The sequence below is a fragment of the Narcine bancroftii genome, chromosome 12 (genome assembly GCF_036971445.1).
Source record: "Narcine bancroftii isolate sNarBan1 chromosome 12, sNarBan1.hap1, whole genome shotgun sequence".
NCBI lineage: Eukaryota > Metazoa > Chordata > Chondrichthyes > Torpediniformes > Narcinidae > Narcine > Narcine bancroftii.
In genome coordinates, this window is record NC_091480.1 from 95,275,779 (window position 1) to 95,297,592 (window position 21,814).

General features: G+C 44.2%; 1 protein-coding gene and 1 long non-coding RNA gene across 3 annotated transcripts in view; one reads left to right on the forward strand and one right to left on the reverse strand.

Annotated features, from left to right (window-relative positions):
- Positions 1-21,814, reverse strand: part of scn4aa (sodium channel, voltage-gated, type IV, alpha, a) — a 159,670-nt gene that overhangs the window by 128,057 nt on the left and 9,799 nt on the right. The gene's annotated exons all lie outside the window — the stretch shown is intronic.
- The window catches only part of LOC138746565 (uncharacterized), a 35,346-nt gene continuing 27,524 nt past the window's right edge, over positions 13,993-21,814 (forward strand). For both annotated transcript variants that reach the window (XR_011347032.1, XR_011347033.1), the window contains exon 1: positions 13,993-14,327. This is a non-coding gene — a long non-coding RNA (uncharacterized lncRNA). The remainder of the gene's footprint in view (positions 14,328-21,814) is intronic.

Genomic DNA, 21,814 nt, shown 5'->3' on the forward strand with positions numbered 1-21,814 from the left:
TCTGTAGCATGAGAAAAGTCCCAAGATTCTGACCAGCTGCCACTTCTCAGATAAACAGTAGGCTTCTTAAGGTCTGCTGCCCCCAGTCTGAAATACTTTCCTCTCTGATCCCAAAAATCAGTCAGATGGTTCACCTTCCTGAATATGTCCATAAAACGTATGAATCAGAATGATTCTGAAGCTGCCCTATGCAAAAGCAATTTAATTTGTTCCACTGCCACACTCTTGTCCCTTAGCTTTTTCAATACAAAATCGTGTCCAGCTCCATTATGAATGCTACAATTGATTCCACTTCCACTGTTACCCAAGGTAGCATATTACAGGACATAACTATTTATTTTCCAAAGAAAATCCTCATGTAATGTTTGATTCTATTACCAGTCATTTTCAATAAATGCTTCCTAATTCATAGCCACTCTGCCAACGTCAATAGATCTTTTCTAACCTTCTTGTTCCAAAATCAGGAGTTATCATCAAGAACAAATCATGGGGGCGTGGCAAGATGGCGTAGGGAACAGACGTGCCTTCAAGACCTCTCCTGACTCTGATTTATTGTTTTGTCTTTAAGTGCCCGTTAAAGTTCTCTCTTTTAAAAGTTTATAAATAATAAGAGGTGCTGGATTAGTGGCTAATGGTTTATATGCAAAAATAAAACATCAACAGACTGTTAAAAAACTACATTTTCCGAAATTGTCTGAGCCTACCTGTTTACAAGAAGCCAGGACTCAGCGTAGAATGGATCCAGAAGAAGACGTACAGAATTCGGCATTGAAACTCCGTTTTATACCGGTAAGGCTCTCCGAAGGTCGCACTCAACAGCTTTCAGAACAAAGAGCTGGCCGGATGCCAGTATTTCACATAACGGCCACTGTGAGTGCTGTTACTGAGACTTTGACAGTTGAATCAGCTGGGGCGCCACCAGCTGGAGAGTTAAAGAGCTGTCATTCGACTGCAACAGTGGTGGCGCTGCAAAATGCATCTTCCATTACAACGGCTTTTCCAGACATCGATTCAGTGAAGATGATTAAAGAGATTTGCTTAAAGATAATCCTGATCTTCAGTCTCCTGGCATTGCTGGGGGGACTTTGAGAGGGATTTTTATACAAAGTCAAACTGCTAGAAAAGATACTAAATTAAGGGAAGAGACAGAAGATTCCGTGGTCTCTAAGGAACAGCAAGACCCATTATGCCTGAATCTACTTCTGTTGAAATGTTTGTTAAGGATCTTGAAGATAAGATATATTCTGTATTGAGTCACTTAGCTAATTTTGTGAACCCGTTTATTTCCAAGATTAATGCGATGGCGGAAGCCATTAATGGAGCTTTTAAGCTTGAAACCATTGAAAGATTTGAAATGTGTGATCAAGGTTTAGTCAATGTACAGGATCAACTGCAAGATGAAAATAGAATAATTGAAACATTGCAGATCCAAAATAAAAATTTAGCAAAAAAGGTTGATTATTTGGAGAATCAATCTAGACGGAACAACGTGAAAATTGTTGGTTTGCCAGAAGGGATAGAAGGACCAGATCCAAGAAAATTTTTTACTGAATGGATTCCACGAGTGTTAGGACAGGATAAATTCCCTGAAGATTTAATACTGGAATGTGCTCATAGAGTTTTAAGAAGAAAATCTTTTTCAAGACAGAATCCAAGATCTGTTCTGATCCGTTGTTTAAACTATTGTGACAGAGAGACTATTTTACGTACGGCTATTAGAAATGCCCAGAAAAATAGACCTCCTTTGATGGTTCAGAATAATCCTGTTTTCTTCTATCAAGATTTGAGTCAAGAAATTATGTTTCAACGACGCGAATTTAATTCTGTGAAAGAACGGTTGTGGAAAATAGACATAAGGGAACATTCAGGTATTCTGCGGAACTGAAGATTTTTCAGGATGGAAATCAGCCAAAGATCTTTGACAATCCTAAAGAGGTTATGGACTTTGCTCAGTCTCTACCAATCATGCAGTTTCAGGAACGATGTAGTCCTTCAAGGTCTCCAAAGAGAGTAGAGATGTAAGATGGGATCCAGATTTTTAAAAGAAATGGAAGCAATGGTGACCGAAGTGGTAACGTTGATTTAAAAAAAATAAATCTTTTATCTTTTTTTTGAGAAGAGTTTAAATAATGATGATAGTTTAATGAAATGGGAGTTGGGAGAGGGAACTGGGTGGGCACTAGTTTCCAGAAGTCATCAGCTACCTGTGAGTTATCTCACACCCAATATTTTGGGGGAGTTACCGCTTTGGGCGGTTTAAACAGGAGGAGGTAGTCGTGACCTCTGACCTGTTTTTTTTTGTTTTTAATTTTTGCATTAAGAAGTGAAGGTTTTTTAAAATTTTTTTTTAAATAAATAAAAAAATTTTTGAACTCCTTTTGTTTTCTGATTGTAATTGAAAGGGAATTAGGAGGTTTTTTTCTCTCCTTTTTTTTGGGTTTTTTTTTCTCTTTTTTTCTCTTTTTTAAGAGGATGATGTCACAGAAGATAATAAGTCAAAAATTGAGGATGTTGAATTAGATGAAGAGGAAGATGAGGGGAAAGGTGATAAAAAGAAAAAGAAGAAAACCAAGTACAAATACATTGAGGGAGAAGAGTTTAATAAAATTAAGTTAATTTCGATAGAGAATTTTGAAGATGTTATAAATGAAGAATATGGAGAATTTTATAAGAGTTTGAACTTTTTTTTCTTTTTTTTATATAAGGGGAGGGGAAGGGAATAAAAAGTTTATTTGATTGTTTTTCTAAGGGATGTTTTTGTTCTCTCGATGAATTATAAAGGAAACTTGGTATTAATGGAAATTCTGTATTTATGTATTATTAATTATGATTTTTTGTATAACAGATATGTGGTTGATTTAAATATATGTTTAAGGGTATTATTTTAGTATTGATTTTTTTTTGTTAAGTTTTATCCTTTTTTTGTAAGTGGAGTTTTTTCTATTTTATTTACAACATTGTTAATTAATTCTTCACTCTTTATTTTGTGGGGGGAGGGTTGGACTAATTTTAAATTAGACGATTAATGTTGTGTTATAATTATTGGGGGGGTTAATTTGTGTAGTTTAATGATGTAGTATTCTAATTTTTATTATCTTCTTTTTTATTATTTCTTTAAATGTAATTTTTATTTTATTCATGTCATAAAATTTGAAATAAAGTTTAAAAAAAAAGAACAAATCATGAAATTCGGTGTTTAACGGCAGCATCATAGAGCAAACATTCAGATTATAACCGTCTTACGACATTATTATAAAAAAATAAAATAATAAAAATGATAGGGCACGAAAAGTAAAGCAATGTCTTTGGTTCATTGATTATTCAGGAATATGATGGCAGCAGGGGAGAAGCTGTCCTTGTGCCGCTGAGTGCTCGTCTTTAGGCTCCTGTACCTTTTTCCCGATGGTAGCAAAGTGAAAAGGGCCTGGCCTGGGAGGCGGGGGTGTGAGGATGGAGGCTGCTTTTTTAAGACACTGCCTCATGTAGATGTTCTTGATGGAGCGAAGCCTGGTGCCTGTGATGTCGCAGGACAAGTTAACAACCCTCTGGAGTTTATTCCCGTCCTGAGTGTTGGCACCCTTCATACCAGGCAGTGATGCAACCAGACAGAATGCTCTCCATGGAGAGGTTTATGAGAGTCCTCAGTGAAATACTGAATCTCCTCAGACATCTCACAAAGTATAGCCTTCTTTGTGATTGAAACACTGATGGTAAATACCTCTATCAAGTCCACTCACAGTCTCTCTATTTGAAGGATCTTCAGTCCATCCACATAACATTTTGGAAATTATTTTTTCATCCTCTACAAAGCCTTCATATCTTTTCATAGACAGTATTTTATAGAGTAAAAACAAGCAAAACTGGAGAAATTCAGCAGATCGATCAGTGTCCTTTAAATAGCGAAGGTGAAAACACAGAACTGACGCATCAGGCTCAAGCTTTTACCTTTATATTTAGGACACCACTTGACCTGTTGAGTTTCTCCAGCTTTGTGTGTTTTTACTTCAACACAGTCCCTGCAGATTTTCGTGTTTTGCTAATATTTTATCAAGGTCCATCACAACTTTCCTGGTCTTTTGAACCTACTTAAAAAACTCTGGGAATGCTTTTCTAAACACTGCCAAATAACCCCATTTTATTTCAGCAAACTCTCAATGTAGCCCCTGATCTGTCCAATCTTGATCTGGTTTTACAGTTGTGCCATTTAATTTATATTGTTGTTTAATTTCCAATCAAATTCAAACACATCAAATTTGTCTGCATCATGTTTTATATCCCACATTTCTTCCCATTCCAATTCCTTGAAGTTTATGACAATTCCCCTCAAATGCTACACCATCAGCAGACTTGGACGCTTGTGCCCTGTAAACCAGCCATTCTCAACCTTTTTTTAGCTATGCCCCCCCCTCCCCCCGCCTTAGGACTCTACTCAAAGCTTATGGTCCCCCTTCCCCATGAAGCAGTCAAGTTTTGGTTTCTTCCGTAATTCTTTCCTACGGACTACAAAAATCTTTTTTAAAATATTTGTGTTATGTGGAGATGAAAAGAAAACAAGTGCTGTGGCCCCTGGGGGAGGTGAGGGTTGGGCAGGGTGGTGGTGGATTGTGCATAGGGCCCTCGTTGAGAATGGCTGCTGTAAACACTGGTCCATAATATATACAAAATGTTCCGAGTACTGACCCACTGGGGTTTCAGGTTAGTTAGATTAAGTTTACCTTTAACAAACTCATGCAAGCTTTTTATAATTGATCCAATCTTTCCTGTACAACTGCTCATTCAATCCTGATTATTGTTTCAAGTTTTTACTCCATTGACCTCCTCTTTGGTCTCTTTCATCTACCAGTCCATTTCCTGTTTATACTCCTGTAGAATATTTTTGGTTTCCCCATCTTATTTTCTGCCACTGTGTCCTTGTTACCTCTCTTCTCGCTTTCTCTTTGAATGTTCAGTAATCAGCCTTGCTTGCGCTAACTACCAGGCACCTGTCATTTGCTCTCCTTTCACGCTGTTTTATTTTCATCCACAGAGTTCTAGCTTTCTGGCTTGAACATCCATACCCTTCTCCCTTGAGGGAATATACCTGGACTGCAACTGAGATAACACCACTTTAAATGCCTCCCGTTGTTCAATTCCAGTTTTGCCTGCCAAATTTTGAATCCAGTTTATCTGAGACAGATCTGTTCTGATCCTATTGAAACTGGCCTTCTTCCAAGTGGCTATTTTTTTTTATCTTGGAGTGATGCATACGCTTTTCCATGACTATTTTAAGCCTTATGATTTTTGATTGCTCTTTACTAGATGTTCCTGCACTATCATTTGCTCTGATTGGCCTGGCCCATTTCCAAAACCAAGTCAAATCCAGTTTCCTCATGAGGCTAGAAAAAAAAGGTTCAAAGTTCAGATTTATTGTCAGAGTTACAAACATAACAATCACATATTACCCTGAGATTCTTTTTTTCCTGGGGGCCAGGCACAATTACCACGAATTGGTAGTGCAAAAAACTGTACTCAAGATGATGTATACGTGTAAACAAATGAAATGTAAAATAAACTGGCTGTACAATACTGTATATAGAGAAAAAAAAATCAACAAAGTGCAAAAGTAAGCCTCCCTAATTGAGTTTGTTGTTGAGGAGTCTGATGGTGTGGGGGTAGCAGCTGTTCCTGAACATGGTGGTGCAAGTCTTGTGGCACCTGTACCTCTTTCTTGATGTGAGAACAGAGCGTGTGCTGGGCGGTGTGGTGTAGAAACATACTGAAAATTCTCCTGATTGTATTCAGATATTCTCCCCTATTTTCCCCCTCCGTGAGCTCAACCTATGATTGGATCGCTGAAGCTTCCTGTTTTCACTACTCTATAGCATTTAGGCATCTCTAAAATCTCCTGCAAATGTGCGGCTCAATTTCCTCGCCATTAACTACTGGCAACCCATGGGAACTTACGAAGGCTGCGAGCGGCTGCAATCAACAGGCTGTGAACTGTTGGAGACTGGCTCGAGATTGGCTGAAGGGGTACCAGGTCTTGGAACAGAGAGGGCGCTGGAGGTTTCTGATTGAGCCAGAGGTTTGCTTCTGGAGCTCGGGTGGCTAATGGTTGGACTGAAAGCTGAGTGGTTGCAGAAGCACTGGAGGCCAATCCACAGACATTCAGTAACTGTGAAGGGATTAGCTTTTGTTTCTCATTCTCTGATTGAGCTGATTTCGTTGATAGCGAATCTTTGTCTGCTTTATGATAAGCCAAAGGAAATTTCATGTAATATCACATTTTCTGTTTTATTACATGACAGTAAAAATAATCTTGAATCTTCATGCCAACAAGAGCATGCACAGTTGGAGGCGAGATCAGCCCACTGGCGGTGGTCAATGGGGCAGGGACCAAGAGGTTTCTTTAAACAGTCCTTGTACCTCTTCTTTGATGCACCTCTGTCTCAGTGGCCAGTGGAGAGCTTGCCATAGAACACGATCTTGGGAAGGCGATGGTCCTCCATTCTGGAGACGTGGCCCACCCAGCGCAGTTGGATCTTCACACCTTACTAATCACACAAATGCCAACACCACACATATTCATGACCTCTTCTTTTCAAATATATGTTCGCAGGCACATGTGTATTCATGCACGTAGTCTTGGATACATAAAAACACGCAACAAACATATGTGCAGACAGACCCACACATGTCAATGTATTAATTTTTTAAAAATATTTTATTTTTTATTTTTTCCATGGTGGAGGGATTATTTAAGGTGGCATGTGAGTGGAAAGAAAAAGTTTGAAAACCATTGATTTAAATAATACATTGACGTGGAGAAGTGTAAAGCAATCACCTGGAAGTCCGACTCTCCACTACTTATGGGCCAGAGAGTGGTGTAGTTGTATACCCATGGAGAAAATTATGTACAACTTAAAAAATAAATAGGACACTTTTATTAATAACAGCAACCATACTTAGATTATGTAGGGGTCCAAATGTAAAAACTTGACCCTTCAATGTATGAAAAGTATAATATCCCAGAAACAAAGAACTGACAGTACCCAACATTATATTCTCACATTGGTGGGCGCAGGGAGGGAAAAAGGGGAGAAATGTTTGTTTGTTTTTCATTTGAAAACATTTAATATATATTTGAAATGTATAAAAGTTTAAAAACTCTATGAATATATTTATGGAAAAACTGAAAAATAAATTAAAAAATAATAATAATACATTGACATGTGTGGGTCTGTACGCACATGTTTGTTGCATGCTTTTATGTATCCAAGACTACATGCATGAATACACATGTACCTATGAACCTATATTTGCAAAGAAGAGGGCATGAATATATCCATGTGTAGTGTTGGCATTTCTGTGATCAATGCAACACGAAAGTCTGTAGACGCTAGGATTGTAGTAAAAACAGTGATACTGGAGTATCCCAGCAGGCCTTGCAGCGTCCAAAGGAAGTAAAGATAGATAACTGATGTTTCAGGCCTGACCTTTTCTTCAAGGTATCAGTAAAAAGCGGGAAGGCATCTGAATTAAAAGAAATTGCAGAGGGAGGAGTACAGACTAACAGACAGAAGGTTTTAATTGGATATGGAGAGGAGACCAGGAGCAGAGAAAGGTGAGAATTGAGTGGAGGGTGGAATTCAGAGCTGGGGTAGAAGAGGAGGGAAACAGGAAGGGAGAGCTGGTACAACCAAATAACTATATTCAAATTTGTTGTCACAATACACTTGGCACAGTTCTTCTATGAGCAGTCCAGCAAAGTCAACACAATCATTCACGTAACCATGCAGAGCAACAGGGTAAGAATAGTTACAGGGCCCAGCTCTGAATCATGGGTTCTCTACCGGCATCATCTACGGCTCCTAGAACGCTTCCATCAGCGCTGTCTCCGCTCCATCCTCAACATTCATTGGAATGACTTCATCACCAACATCGAAGTACTCGAGCTGGCAGAGTCTGCAAGCATCGAATCCATGCTGCTGAAGACCCAACTGCGCTGGGTGGGTCACGTCTCCAGAATGGAGGACCATCGCCTTCCCAAGATCGTGTTCTATGGCGAGCTCTCTACTGGCCACCGAGACAGAGGTGCACCAAAGAAGAGGTACAAGGACTGCTTAAAGAAATCTCTTGGTACCTGCCACATTGACCACCGCCAGTGGGCTGATCTCGCCTCCAACCATGCATCTTGGCGCCTCACAGTTTGGCGGGCAGCAACCTCCTTTGAAGAAGACCGCAGAGCCCACCTTAATGACAAAAGACAAAGGAAGAAAAACCCAACAGCCAACCCCAACCCACCAATTTTCCCTTGCAACCGCTGCAACCGTGTCTGCCTGTCCCTCATCGGACTTGTCAGTCACCAACAAGCCTGCAGCAGACGTGGACATACCCCTCCATAAATCTTCGTCCGCGAAGCCAAACCAAAGAAAGAGAAGAGTTACAGGGCATGGAGTTAGTTACAAGTGCAAGGAAATCAAAGTAAAAAGGTTGTGCTTTGTGAAAAGAGAGCATCTGATAACCAAGCTTCTCCAAGGCCATGCCATTTTGCTGTATCTTTCTATATGCCCTGGTATTGTTGGTGTTTACTACAGATGTGCATGTGGGTTGAGCCAGTGTTTATGTGTATGGATGTGGGCTGGGCCAGTGTTTACATGTATGAATGTGAGATGGGCCAGTGTTTACATGTATGAATGTGAGATGGGCCAGTGTTTACATGTATGGATGTGGGCTGGGCCAGTGTTTACATGTATGAATGTGATATGGGCCAGTGTTTACATGTATGAATGTGAGATGGGCCAGTGTTTACATGAATGGATGTGGGCTGGGCCAGTGTTTACATGTATGAATGTGAGATGGGCCAGTGTTTACATGTATGAATGTGAGATGGGCCAGTGTTTACATGAATGGATGTGGGCTGGGCCAGTGTTTACATGTATGAATGTGAGATGGGCCAGTGTTTACATGTATGAATGTGAGATGGGCCAGTGTTTGCATGTATGGATGTGGGCTGGGCCAGTGTTTACATGTATGAATGTGATATGGGCCAGTGTTTACATGTATGGATGTGGGCTGGGCCAGTGTTTACATGTATGAATGTGAGATGGGCCAGTGTTTACATGTATGGATGTGGGCTGGGCCAGTGTTTACATGTATGAATGTGAGATGGGCCAGTGTTTACATGTATGAATGTGAGATGGGCCAGTGTTTACATGTATGAATGTGGGCTGGGCCAGTGTTTACATGTATGAATGTGAGATGGGCCAGTGTATACATGTATGAATGTGGGCTGGGCCAGTGTTTACATGTATGAATGTGATATGGGCCAGTGTTTACATGTATGAATGTGAGATGGGCCAGTGTATACATGTATGAATGTGGGCTGGGCCAGTGTTTACATGTATGAATGTGATATGGGCCAGTGTTTACATGTATGAATGTGAGATGGGCCAGTGTATACATGTATGAATGTGGGCTGGGCCAGTGTTTACATGTATGAATGTGATATGGGCCAGTGTATACATGTATGAATGTGGGCTGGGCCAGTGTTTACATGTATGAATGTGATATGGGCCAGTGTTTACATGTATGAATGTGAGATGGGCCAGTGTATACATGTATGAATGTGGGCTGGGCCAGTGTTTACATGTATGAATGTGATATGGGCCAGTGTTTACATGTATGAATGTGAGATGGGCCAGTGTATACATGTATGAATGTGGGCTGGGCCAGTGTTTACATGTATGAATGTGATATGGGCCAGTGTTTACATGTATGAATGTGAGATGGGCCAGTGTATACATGTATGAATGTGGGCTGGGCCAGTGTTTACATGTATGAATGTGATATGGGCCAGTGTTTACATGTATGAATGTGAGATGGGCCAGTGTATACATGTATGAATGTGGGCTGGGCCAGTGTTTACATGTATGAATGTGATATGGGCCAGTGTTTACATGTATGAATGTGAGATGGGCCAGTGTATACATGTATGAATGTGGGCTGGGCCAGTGTTTACATGTATGAATGTGATATGGGCCAGTGTTTACATATATGAATGTGATATGGGCCAGTGTTTACATGTATGAATGTGATATGGGCCAGTGTTTACATGTATGAATGTGAGATGGGCCAGTGTATACATGTATGAATGTGAGATGGGCCAGTGTATACATGTATGAATGTGGGCTGGGCCAGTGTTTACATGTATGAATGTGATATGGGCCAGTGTTTACATGTATGAATGTGAGATGGGCCAGTGTATACATGTATGAATGTGGGCTGGGCCAGTGTTTACATGTATGAATGTGATATGGGCCAGTGTTTACATGTATGAATGTGAGATGGGCCAGTGTATACATGTATGAATGTGGGCTGGGCCAGTGTTTACATGTATGAATGTGATATGGGCCAGTGTTTACATGTATGAATGTGAGATGGGCCAGTGTATACATGTATGAATGTGGGCTGGGCCAGTGTTTACATGTATGAATGTGATATGGGCCAGTGTTTACATGTATGAATGTGAGATGGGCCAGTGTATACATGTATGAATGTGAGATGGGCCAGTGTATACATGTATGAATGGGATATGGGCCAGTGTTTACATGTTTGAATGTGAGATGGGCCAGTGTATACATGTATGAATGTGGGCTGGGTCAGTGTTTACATGTATGAATGTGATATGGGCCAGTGTTTACATGTATGGATGTGGGCTGGGCCAGTGTTTACATGTATGAATGTGAGATGGGCCAGTGTATACATGTATGAATGTGGGCTGGGCCAGTGTTTACATGTATGGATGTGGGCTGGGCCAGTGTTTACATGTATGAATGTGATATGGGCCAGTGTTTACATATATGAATGTGATATGGGCCAGTGTTTACATGTATGAATGTGATATGGGCCAGTGTTTACATGTATGAATGTGAGATGGGCCAGTGTATACATGTATGAATGTGAGATGGGCCAGTGTATACATGTATGAATGTGGGCTGGGCCAGTGTTTACATGTATGAATGTGATATGGGCCAGTGTTTACATGTATGAATGTGAGATGGGCCAGTGTATACATGTATGAATGTGGGCTGGGCCAGTGTTTACATGTATGAATGTGATATGGGCCAGTGTTTACATGTATGAATGTGAGATGGGCCAGTGTTTACATGTATGAATGTGAGATGGGCCAGTGTATACATGTATGAATGTGGGCTGGGCCAGTGTTTACATGTATGAATGTGATATGGGCCAGTGTTTACATGTATGAATGTGAGATGGGCCAGTGTATACATGTATGAATGTGAGATGGGCCAGTGTATACATGTATGAATGTGATATGGGCCAGTGTTTACATGTATGAATGTGAGATGGGCCAGTGTATACATGTATGAATGTGGGCTGGGTCAGTGTTTACATGTATGAATGTGATATGGGCCAGTGTTTACATGTATGGATGTGGGCTGGGCCAGTGTTTACATGTATGAATGTGAGATGGGCCAGTGTATACATGTATGAATGTGGGCTGGGCCAGTGTTTACATGTATGGATGTGGGCTGGGCCAGTGTTTACATGTATGAATGTGAGATGGGCCAGTGTATACATGTATGAATGTGGGCTGGGCCAGTGTTTACATGTATGAATGTGATATGGGCCAGTGTTTACATGTATGAATGTGAGATGGGCCAGTGTATACATGTATGAATGTGGGCTGGGCCAGTGTTTACATGTATGAATGTGGGCTGGGCCAGTGTTTACATGTATGAATGTGAGATGGGCCAGTGTATACATGTATGAATGTGAGATGGGCCAGTGTATACATGTATGAATGTGATATGGGCCAGTGTTTACATGTATGAATGTGAGATGGGCCAGTGTATACATGTATGAATGTGGGCTGGGCCAGTGTTTACATGTATGAATGTGATATGGGCCAGTGTTTACATGTATGAATGTGAGATGGGCCAGTGTATACATGTATGAATGTGGGCTGGGCCAGTGTTTACATGTATGAATGTGATATGGGCCAGTGTTTACATGTATGAATGTGAGATGGGCCAGTGTATACATGTATGAATGTGGGCTGGGCCAGTGTTTACATGTATGAATGTGATATGGGCCAGTGTTTACATGTATGAATGTGAGATGGGCCAGTGTATACATGTATGAATGTGGGCTGGGCCAGTGTTTACATGTATGAATGTGATATGGGCCAGTGTTTACATGTATGAATGTGAGATGGGCCAGTGTATACATGTATGAATGTGAGATGGGCCAGTGTATACATGTATGAATGTGATATGGGCCAGTGTTTACATGTATGAATGTGAGATGGGCCAGTGTATACATGTATGAATGTGGGCTGGGCCAGTGTTTACATGTATGAATGTGATATGGGCCAGTGTTTACATGTATGGATGTGGGCTGGGCCAGTGTTTACATGTATGAATGTGAGATGGGCCAGTGTATACATGTATGAATGTGGGCTGGGCCAGTGTTTACATGTATGAATGTGATATGGGCCAGTGTTTACATGTATGAATGTGAGATGGGCCAGTGTATACATGTATGAATGTGGGCTGGGCCAGTGTTTACATGTATGAATGTGATATGGGCCAGTGTTTACATGTATGAATGTGAGATGGGCCAGTGTATACATGTATGAATGTGGGCTGGGCCAGTGTTTACATGTATGAATGTGATATGGGCCAGTGTTTACATGTATGAATGTGAGATGGGCCAGTGTATACATGTATGAATGTGAGATGGGCCAGTGTATACATGTATGAATGTGATATGGGCCAGTGTTTACATGTATGAATGTGAGATGGGCCAGTGTTTACATGTATGGATGTGGGCTGGGCCAGTGTTTACATGTATGAATGTGAGATGGGCCAGTGTATACATGTATGGATGTGGGCTGGGCCAGTGTTTACATGTATGAATGTGAGATGGGCCAGTGTTTACATGTATGAATGTGAGATGGGCCAGTGTATACATGTATGAATGTGATATGGGCCAGTGTTTACATGTATGAATGTGAGATGGGCCAGTGTTTACATGTATGGATGTGGGCTGGGCAAGGGTTGAAATATCCGCATCGAGACGTTTGGCCACAAGTGAACGCCTTGATCAGCTGCTCGAGGGGGATCAGTGGCGGCTTCGGATTTCAGGAGCGCGATGACTCTGCTCATTCCTGATCCTGCGAAACCGTTACATCGCACATCGGGAGGGAGGCGAAGCGCCCGCCCCCGCCCCCCCCCCCCCCCCCACCCCACCCCGCGGACCCTCGCCCGGCCCCCCCCCGCGGACCCTCGCCCGGGCCCCCCCCGCGGACCCTCGCCCGGGCCCCCCCCCCCGCGGACCCTCGCCCGGGCCCCCCCCCCCGCGGACCCTCGCCCGGGCCCCCCCCCCCGCGGACCCTCGCCCGGCCCCCCCCCGCGGACCCTCGCCCGGGCCCCCCCCCCCGCGGACCCTCGCCCGGCCCCCCCCCCGCGGACCCTCGCCCGGGCCCCCCCCCCCGCGGACCCTCGCCCGGGCCCCCCCCCCCGCGGACCCTCGCCCGGCCCCCCCCCCGCGGACCCTCGCCCGGGCCCCCCCCCCCCGCGGACCCTCGCCCGGCCCCCCCCCCGCGGACCCTCGCCCGGCCCCCCCCCGCGGACCCTCGCCCGGCCCCCCCCCCGCGGACCCTCGCCCGGGCCCCCCCCCGCGGACCCTCGCCCGGGCCCCCCCCCCGCGGACCCTCGCCCGGCCCCCCCCCGCGGACCCTCGCCCGGGCCCCCCCCCCCGCGGACCCTCGCCCGGCCCCCCCCCCGCGGACCCTCGCCCGGGCCCCCCCCCCGCGGACCCTCGCCCGGGCCCCCCCCCCGCGGACCCTCGCCCGGGCCCCCCCCCCCGCGGACCCTCGCCCGGCCCCCCCCCCGCGGACCCTCGCCCGGCCCCCCCCCCGCGGACCCTCGCCCGGCCCCCCCCCCCCCGCGGACCCTCGCCCGGGCCCCCCCCCCCCCCCGCGGACCCTCGCAGGGTCCGGGCGCCGGCAGCAGGGGACGGGGCAAGAACTGTCGCTCAGTTCGGCCGGAACCCGGTCCGCTGCTCAATCACTGCCTGGGCGAGGGTCCCCCGGTTCCCCCTGGCCGAGATAATCCACGCTGCTTTGGACCCTGATGTTAAGGGGGGGATTTGAACGTCGGGGTGGTCGGTTTCCCCCAACTCAGCGCGTCCTGGGCGAGAGCTTTCTTTATTTGATTGAGTAGCAATGTCCCTAACAAGGGTCGGGCCGCCAGGGTTGGAAGGCGAGAGCCGCAACAGCTAAATATAGAGCCGCCCCCGGGAGAGTTTGGCTCGATCAGGTGAGATTCCGCAACGACAGGTGCAAACTCTGGCAACACTGGGCGGGACCAGCGCTCTCCCTCTCCCCCCCATCCTCGGGGAGGGTTGGGAGGGGGGGCAAACGCTCAAATCTTTCATCATCACCCGCGTCTCCCTCCTGCCCTTCGACCCAGCCAGGCCCTTCGGCCCACGACCTATTTCCTACCCACAATACTAAACCTTTCCTCCCCTCGTGACCCTCTACTTTTCTTCCATTCACGTGCCTGTCTCCCAGTCTCTTTAATGTTCCAGCCTCCACCACCATCCCCAGAAAGGCATCGCAGGCCCCCACAACTCTCTGTGCAAAAAACTTCCCCCTGCGGCGGCGCACATCACTTGGGGCGAACCGGCCCCGCCCGCCCCAGCCGTGGGAAGAGGGCGCCGTCGGGGAGGGGGACCTCAGTGCCCCGTGGCATAGGTCGAACGTGATGACGCCGCCGCCGACGCAGGGGCGGAGCTCACGCCACCCTGAAAGGGCGCGTGCGTGAAGTTTAAATAAACAGTTCCACTGAAACCTCCACCGTGACCTGGGGTGCGTTTCGGTGTGTGGAGCAGTCGCTACACCCTTAAACTTCCTTCACTCTGTACACATGTTCTCTGGTGTTTATTTATCAGAATCTCTCCAAATCTTATGGAGTCTCCTCTCATCCTTCTTCACTCCAAAAGTCCCAGCTCCGCTAACTTCGTCTCAACTTATTTTCCCGGTAAATCTCCTCTGCATCCTTTCCCAAGCCTCCACTTCCTTCCTGTCGTGAGGTGACCAGAACTGATCGCCATATCATTCACTCAGTGAACGTGTATTTTGAACATTCAAAGGGCTGGATGTGGGGAAGATTTTTCCAGAGGTGGGAGAGTCTAGGACCAGAGTGCTCCACTCTGGGACCAGATGTCCCTTCAGAACAGAGATGAGGATAGAACCTACTGGATTGTACGTTAATTTGGATGCCACCTATTTACATGGCTGGAATTGGCTTGAACTGTGCTGTAAATGATATTTTCAAATCAAATTTAAAAATACAACAAAAAATTTAAGCTGGAGGGTATAAATCTGTGGAGCTCATTGCCAAGTCGACTGTGGAGATCAGGTCATTGGGTTTATTTATAGCAGTGGTTCTCAACCTTTTTCTTTCCTCTCACATACCACTTTAAATACTCCTTATGCCATAGGTGCTCTGTGATTACTTCAGGTGGGGTGTGGGTGGAAAGAAAAAGTTTGAAAGCCACTGTTTTAATCGTCCCTCATTGACTCGCACGGTTTCATAACTCCAAAGGAAATGGGCCAGTGACAATTTTTCTCAAGCAAAATATTTCAGTGACAATTGGGTCTAGAGCAGTGATTCTCAACCTTCCCACTCAAATACCACCTTAAACAATCCCTACTAATCACAGAGCACCAATGGCCTAGGGATTAAATAAAGTGGTGTGTGAGTAGAGAGAAAAAGGTTGAGAATCACTGATTTATAGCCTAGGTTAGGGCAATTTGTACAATATATTAGCCATGAGAATGCTGAGGCTTCTCAAGGCACTTGCAATATTGTCAGCACTTTTTGTGATCTTATTTAAGGAAGGATGCTGGAGAAGGTCCACGAGAATGATCCGTAGGATGAAAGGGTTAGCAATATGAGGAGCATTTGCTTTGGGCCTGCACATGCTGCAGTTTAAAAGAATGGGGGGGGGGGGGGGGGGGGGATCATTGAAACCTACTGAATATTGAAAGCCCTCAATAGAGTAGATGTGGAGAGGAGGTTTCCTGTGGTGGTGGAGTCTGGGACTCAGAGAACAAAAACATCCTTTTAGAACAGAGACAGAAATAAATTTTGTTACCCATAATGTACTAAATTAAAGGAATGCTTGTTCTTTGCTTATTCATTATTCTGAAACATCAGCAATATATCTTCATCTCCTATGGACTCTGAAAGACCGGCGGAGTTCCTCCAGCATTTTGTTGTGTTTTCACTAATATCACAGCGGCTGCAGACTTTTGTGTTTCTTGCCTTGAATGGTCATTTGGGAATATTTAAGACAGAGATAGATAGGTTCTTGATCAGGAAGGGAATCAAGGGTTACGTGGAGAAGGCAGAAGAATGAGGGTGAAATGGATAGTAAATCAGCCATGATGGAATGGAGTGGGCTCAATGGGATGAATGGCCTAATTCCATTCCTATGTTTTTCAGTCTCATGACCATATGATTCAAATGGTGGTACAGACTTGATGGGCTGAATAACCCAATCCTGCTCCTATGTCTGATAGTCTCAGAACTTAGAAAACTGCAGCCATGTACAGGCTCTTCAGCCCTCGATGTTATTCCGGCCTATATATTCCTAAAAATACTAAACCCTTCCTACAGCCTAACCCTCTATTTTTCTTTCACGCATTTGCCTGAGTCTCAATTTTTTTTTGATTTAGACATGCAGCACGGTAACAGGCCATTTTGGACCATGCTGCCCAAATTTACACCCCACTTGTGTTTTTGAAGGGTGGGAGCCAAACCCACACAGTCATGGGAAGAACATACAAACTCCATACAGACAACCCAGAATTCAAACCCCAGTCCAGTCCCGATTGCTGGCGCTACAAAGGCATTGCACTAACCATGCCACCCCTCGTGTTTCCAGCCTCCACTCCACTACCCCTTGACAAGGCATTCCAGGTACCCACAACTCTGTGTAAAGAAAAACTTAACCTTGATGTTTCCCCTAAACTTTCCTCTCTTCACTTTGTACACATGTTCTCTGGTGTTAATTTATCCCACCCTTGGGGAAAAAAGGCACTGGCTATTTACCTTATCAAAGCCTCTCAGGATCTTGTAGACCTCTATTAAGTAACCTTTCATCCTTCTTCACTCCAAAGAGAAAAGTCTCAGCTCTGCTAACCTTGCCTCATAAGACTTAATTTCCAATCCAGGCAACATCCTGGTGAATCTCCTCTGCACCCTCTCCATAGCTTCCACATCCTTCCTGTAATGAAGCGAACAGAAATGAACTCAATATTCTAAGTGTGGTCTCACCAAAGATTTGTACTTGATGATCAGTATGGTCCTGATGTACCAAATGGACTGTTTCCTGCTCTTTGACCATGACATATTACTGAGCTTTGAAATATTTATTCTACAGGCTTTAACCTTCAAATAAAAAATCTCCTAATGGATCGATCTGATGCGTAGACAAATTCATCAAGTTAAACAGGACGAAAACAGGCTCTTGGACCCAAATGATCCATGTGGAGCTTTCTGAGCTGGTCCCATTTTACTGCATTTGGCCAACAATATCTCTGAGCCTTTTCTAGTAGTGTCCCTGTCCAAATGTCTTTTAAAATATTGCAATTTTACCCCTGACTAGTTTGTTATGACAACTTGTTCTCTCACCCTTTGAGTCAAAACATTGCCCTTTAAGCTCTGTTCAGAGACAGTACAAATGGTGTACTGCTCGAATAGAACAGGTGCCTTTGGGCATTGCCACTGCACTCTGGGAAAATAGTGCACTTAAATGACAATACTTTGACTTTGGGTGATAAGTGCATTTGACTTCACCAGATTTGCCTCACCCCATTCTCTCACAACCTGCTGTGTCAAGTCATTTCTTCAGTATGCTCACATTTCTCTATCCAAGGTTTGACTGAAACTCCTGTTGTTATCAAGGGGAGCCATTCTCAGCCTTTTTTTGGCTATGGCCTTCTTTGGACACTGCTCATGGGCCCCTTCCCTGTGAAGCAGTCAAGTTTAGCTGCTTTTCCACACTTCTCTCCTGCCAATGACGTAAAAACATTTATTTTAAATTTTGATTTCAGTCTGTGGGGGGGCCCCCTCAAATATGCTGTTCCCTCTCCCCCGTGGTGCCATATTCCCCCCCACCCCCACTGAGAATGGCTAATCTAGGGGGATCAATTTACAGTGCCAGTGATCTGGACTGGGGTTCAAATCCGACGCTGTAAGGAGTTTGTACCTTTTCTCCACGTCTGAGTGGGATTTCCCCAGGGGCTCTGGTTTCCTCCCACTGTTCGAAACGTATCAGAGGTTGTAGGTTAATTGGGTGTAAATTAGGCAGCATGGATTGGTGGGCCGAAATGGCCTGTAACCATGCTGTATATCTAACTTAAAAAATTTAAATTTAAAGTTTTATAAACACACAGCCTTGTACAATATTTGGAAAATATGATCTTGAATTTCAAAAACCAATATGCACAGTTCATCCAGTTTTACTCTTAAGTGAACATGATGCCCTTGAAGTAAACACACAATGCATGAGAGGCTTCGACCAGTGAGGCTGTTTGGGTGGAATTGAGGGGTGGAGGAGGCAAGAGGGTGCTAATAGGGGTGTATTACAGACCACCAAATGGGCCAAGGGAATTAGAGGAACAAATTTGTAGGGAGATAACGTATATGTGTGAAAATCATAGGGTAGTGATCATGGGAGATTTTAACTTCCCACACATTGATTGGGATACCCATACGGTTAGAGGGCTGGATGGGCTGGAGTTCGTTAAATGTGTTCAGGATTGTTTTCTAAATCAGTTAGTAGAAGAACCGACTCGGGATGGTGTAATACTGGATCTCCTGTTAGGGAACAAGCTAGGTCAGGTAGCGGACATTAATGTTGGAGAACCATTTGGGTCTAGTGATCATAATTCTGTTAGTTTGGGGTAGTTTTAAGGAAGAGCAAGGAGAGGCCTAAAGTTGAGGTTCTGGATTGGAAAAGAGCAAATTTCGAAGGAATAAGAAGGGATTTGGGGAGTATTGAGTGGGACAGGATATTTTCAGGTAAGGATGTTAATGAAAAATGGAGGATATTCAAAAAAGAAATTTTGAGGGTACAGAGAAGTTATGTCCCAGTCTGGATCAAAGGAAAGGCTGGAAGTCATAAGGAGGCTTGGTTTTCGAGGAATATTGGAAATTTGGTTAGGAGAAAAAGGGAGGTGTACAAGAGGTATAAAGAGCAGGGACCTGAGAAGTTGAAGGAGGACTACAAGGAGTGTAGAAGGAATCTTAAGAAAGAAATTAGAAAGGCCAAAAAAAGGTATGAAGAGGCTTTGGCTGACAGAGTAAAAATAAATCCAAAGGGTTTCTATAAGTACATTAAAAGTAAAAGATTAGTTAGAGATAAAATTGGACCCCTTGTAGATAGCGAGGGTAGGCTGAGTGAGAAGTCTGAGGAAATGGGGGAAATTTTGAATGATTTCTTTGCCTCGGTATTTACTAGGGAAAAAAAAGTTGAACCATTTGAAGTAAATAAAAATAGTGGGGAGGTCATGAACCATATAAGGATAACCGAGGAGGTAGTGATGGCTGTGTTAAAAAAGATAAATCTCCCGGACCGGACAAAATATTCCCTAGGACACTCAGGGAGGCTAGTGGACAGTTAGTGGGGCCATTAACAGAGATATTTAGGATGTCACTGGCCACGGGGGTGGTACCAAAGGATTGGAGGGTGGCGCATGTGGTTCCTCTGTTTAAGAAAGGGTCCAAATGCAACCTGGGAATTATAGGCCTGTAAGTCTGACGTCTGTGGTGGGCAAGTTGATGGAAAGTGTTCTGAGGGATGCTATTTACAAATTTTTGGAGGAACAGGGATTGATAGGGAGTAATCAGCATGGTTTTGTCAGGGGTAGACCATGCTTGACAAACCTGATTGAGTTCTTCGAGGGGGTTACAAAAAAGGTTGATGAAGGGAAAGCTGTGGATGTTGTCTATTTGGACTTTAGTAAAGCTTTTGACAAAGATCCCCAAAGGAGGTTAGGAAAAAAGGTGGAGGCATTAGGTATAAATAAGGAGGTAGTGAAATGGATTCAGCAGTGGTTGAATGGAAGGTGTCAGAGAGTAGTGGTAGAAAATTGTTTGTCCAATTGGAGGCCGGTGACTAGTGGAGTTCCTCAGGTTTCGGTCCTGGGTCCACTATTATTTGTTATATATATTAATGATCTGGATGTAGGGGTGGAGAATTAGATAAGCAAGTTTGCGGATGACACAAAGATTGGTGGTGTTGTGGACAGTGAGGTAGATTACCGAAGATTAAAAGGTGATTTAGGAAGGCTGGAGGTGTGGGCTGAGAAATGGCTGATGGAATTTAATACAGATAAATGTGAGGTGCTACATTTTGGAAAGGCAAATTTAAATAGGTCATATACATTGAATGATAGACAATTGAGGAGTGCAGAGCAACAAAGGGATTTAAGAGTTATGGTAAATAGTACCCTCAAGGCTGATACTCAGGTAGATGGTGTGGTGAAGAAGGCATTTGGAATGTTGGCCTTCATAAATTGGAGTATTGAATTCAAGAGTAGGGAGGTTATGATGAAATTGTACAAGGCATTGGTGAGGCCAAATTTGGAGTACTGTGTACAGTTTTGGTCACCAAATTATAGGAAAGATATAAACAAAATAGAGAGAGTACAGAGAAGGTTCATGAGAATGTTGACAGGATTTCAGGGTCTGAGTTACAGGGAAAGGTTGTGCAGACTGAGGCTTTTTTCTCTGGAGCATAGAAGATTGAGAGGGGACTTGATAGAGGTGTTTAAGATTTTGAAAGGGACAGACAGAGTAAATGTGGATAGGCTTTTTCAATTAAGAAAGGGGGAGATTCAAACTAGAGGACATGGTTTAAGATTGAAGGAGGAAAATTATAAAGGGAACATGAGGGGAAATTTCTTTACGCAGAGGGTGGTGGGGATATGGAATGAGCTTCCGGCAGACATGGTCGAGGCGGGATCATTGGTTACATTTAAGGAAAGACTGGATCGTTACATGGATAGGAGGAGACTAGAGGGGTATGGACCAGGTGCTGGTCAGTGGGACTAGGAGGGTGGGGATTTGCTACGGCATGGACTAGTAGGGCCGAACTGGCCTGTTCTGTGCTGTAAGTGGTTATATGGTTAAACTCAGCAGGTCAAACAGTGGACTTTATACAGCAGAGATAAAGATACATAACCAACATTTCGGGCTTGAGCCCTTCATCAAGGTATGAAAAAATGTCAGCAGGTGCCACAACAAAAAAGCCCCCTGCAAGGATACCTACACTGCATTGACTGCAAACTACACTGTTTGACCAGCTGAGATTCTCCAGCATTGTGTTTTTATTTTTTTTTAAACATTTAGACATACGGCACAGTAACAGGCCATTTCGGCCCTGAGTCTGTGCCACCCAATTATGTTTTGCACAGTGGGAGGAAACTGAAGCCCCGGGGAAAACCCACTCAGATATGGGGAAAATGTACAATTTCCTGACAGACAGCGCAGGATTCGAACCCCGGTCCCAATCGCTGGCACTGTAAAGGGGTTGTGCTAACCACTATGTTAACTGTGCCGCCCTTTTAATTCAATACTGCGTCTGCAGACCTTCATGCTGCACTTGGATGTGGTTAATACTTTTCCCAGCAACCACCCCGTCTGGTGAATTCAAATAATTCTTCCTGAAACCTCTTAATTTACCTTTCACTACTTTAGATGTACATTCTCTGGTTTACCTTTCTAACCCA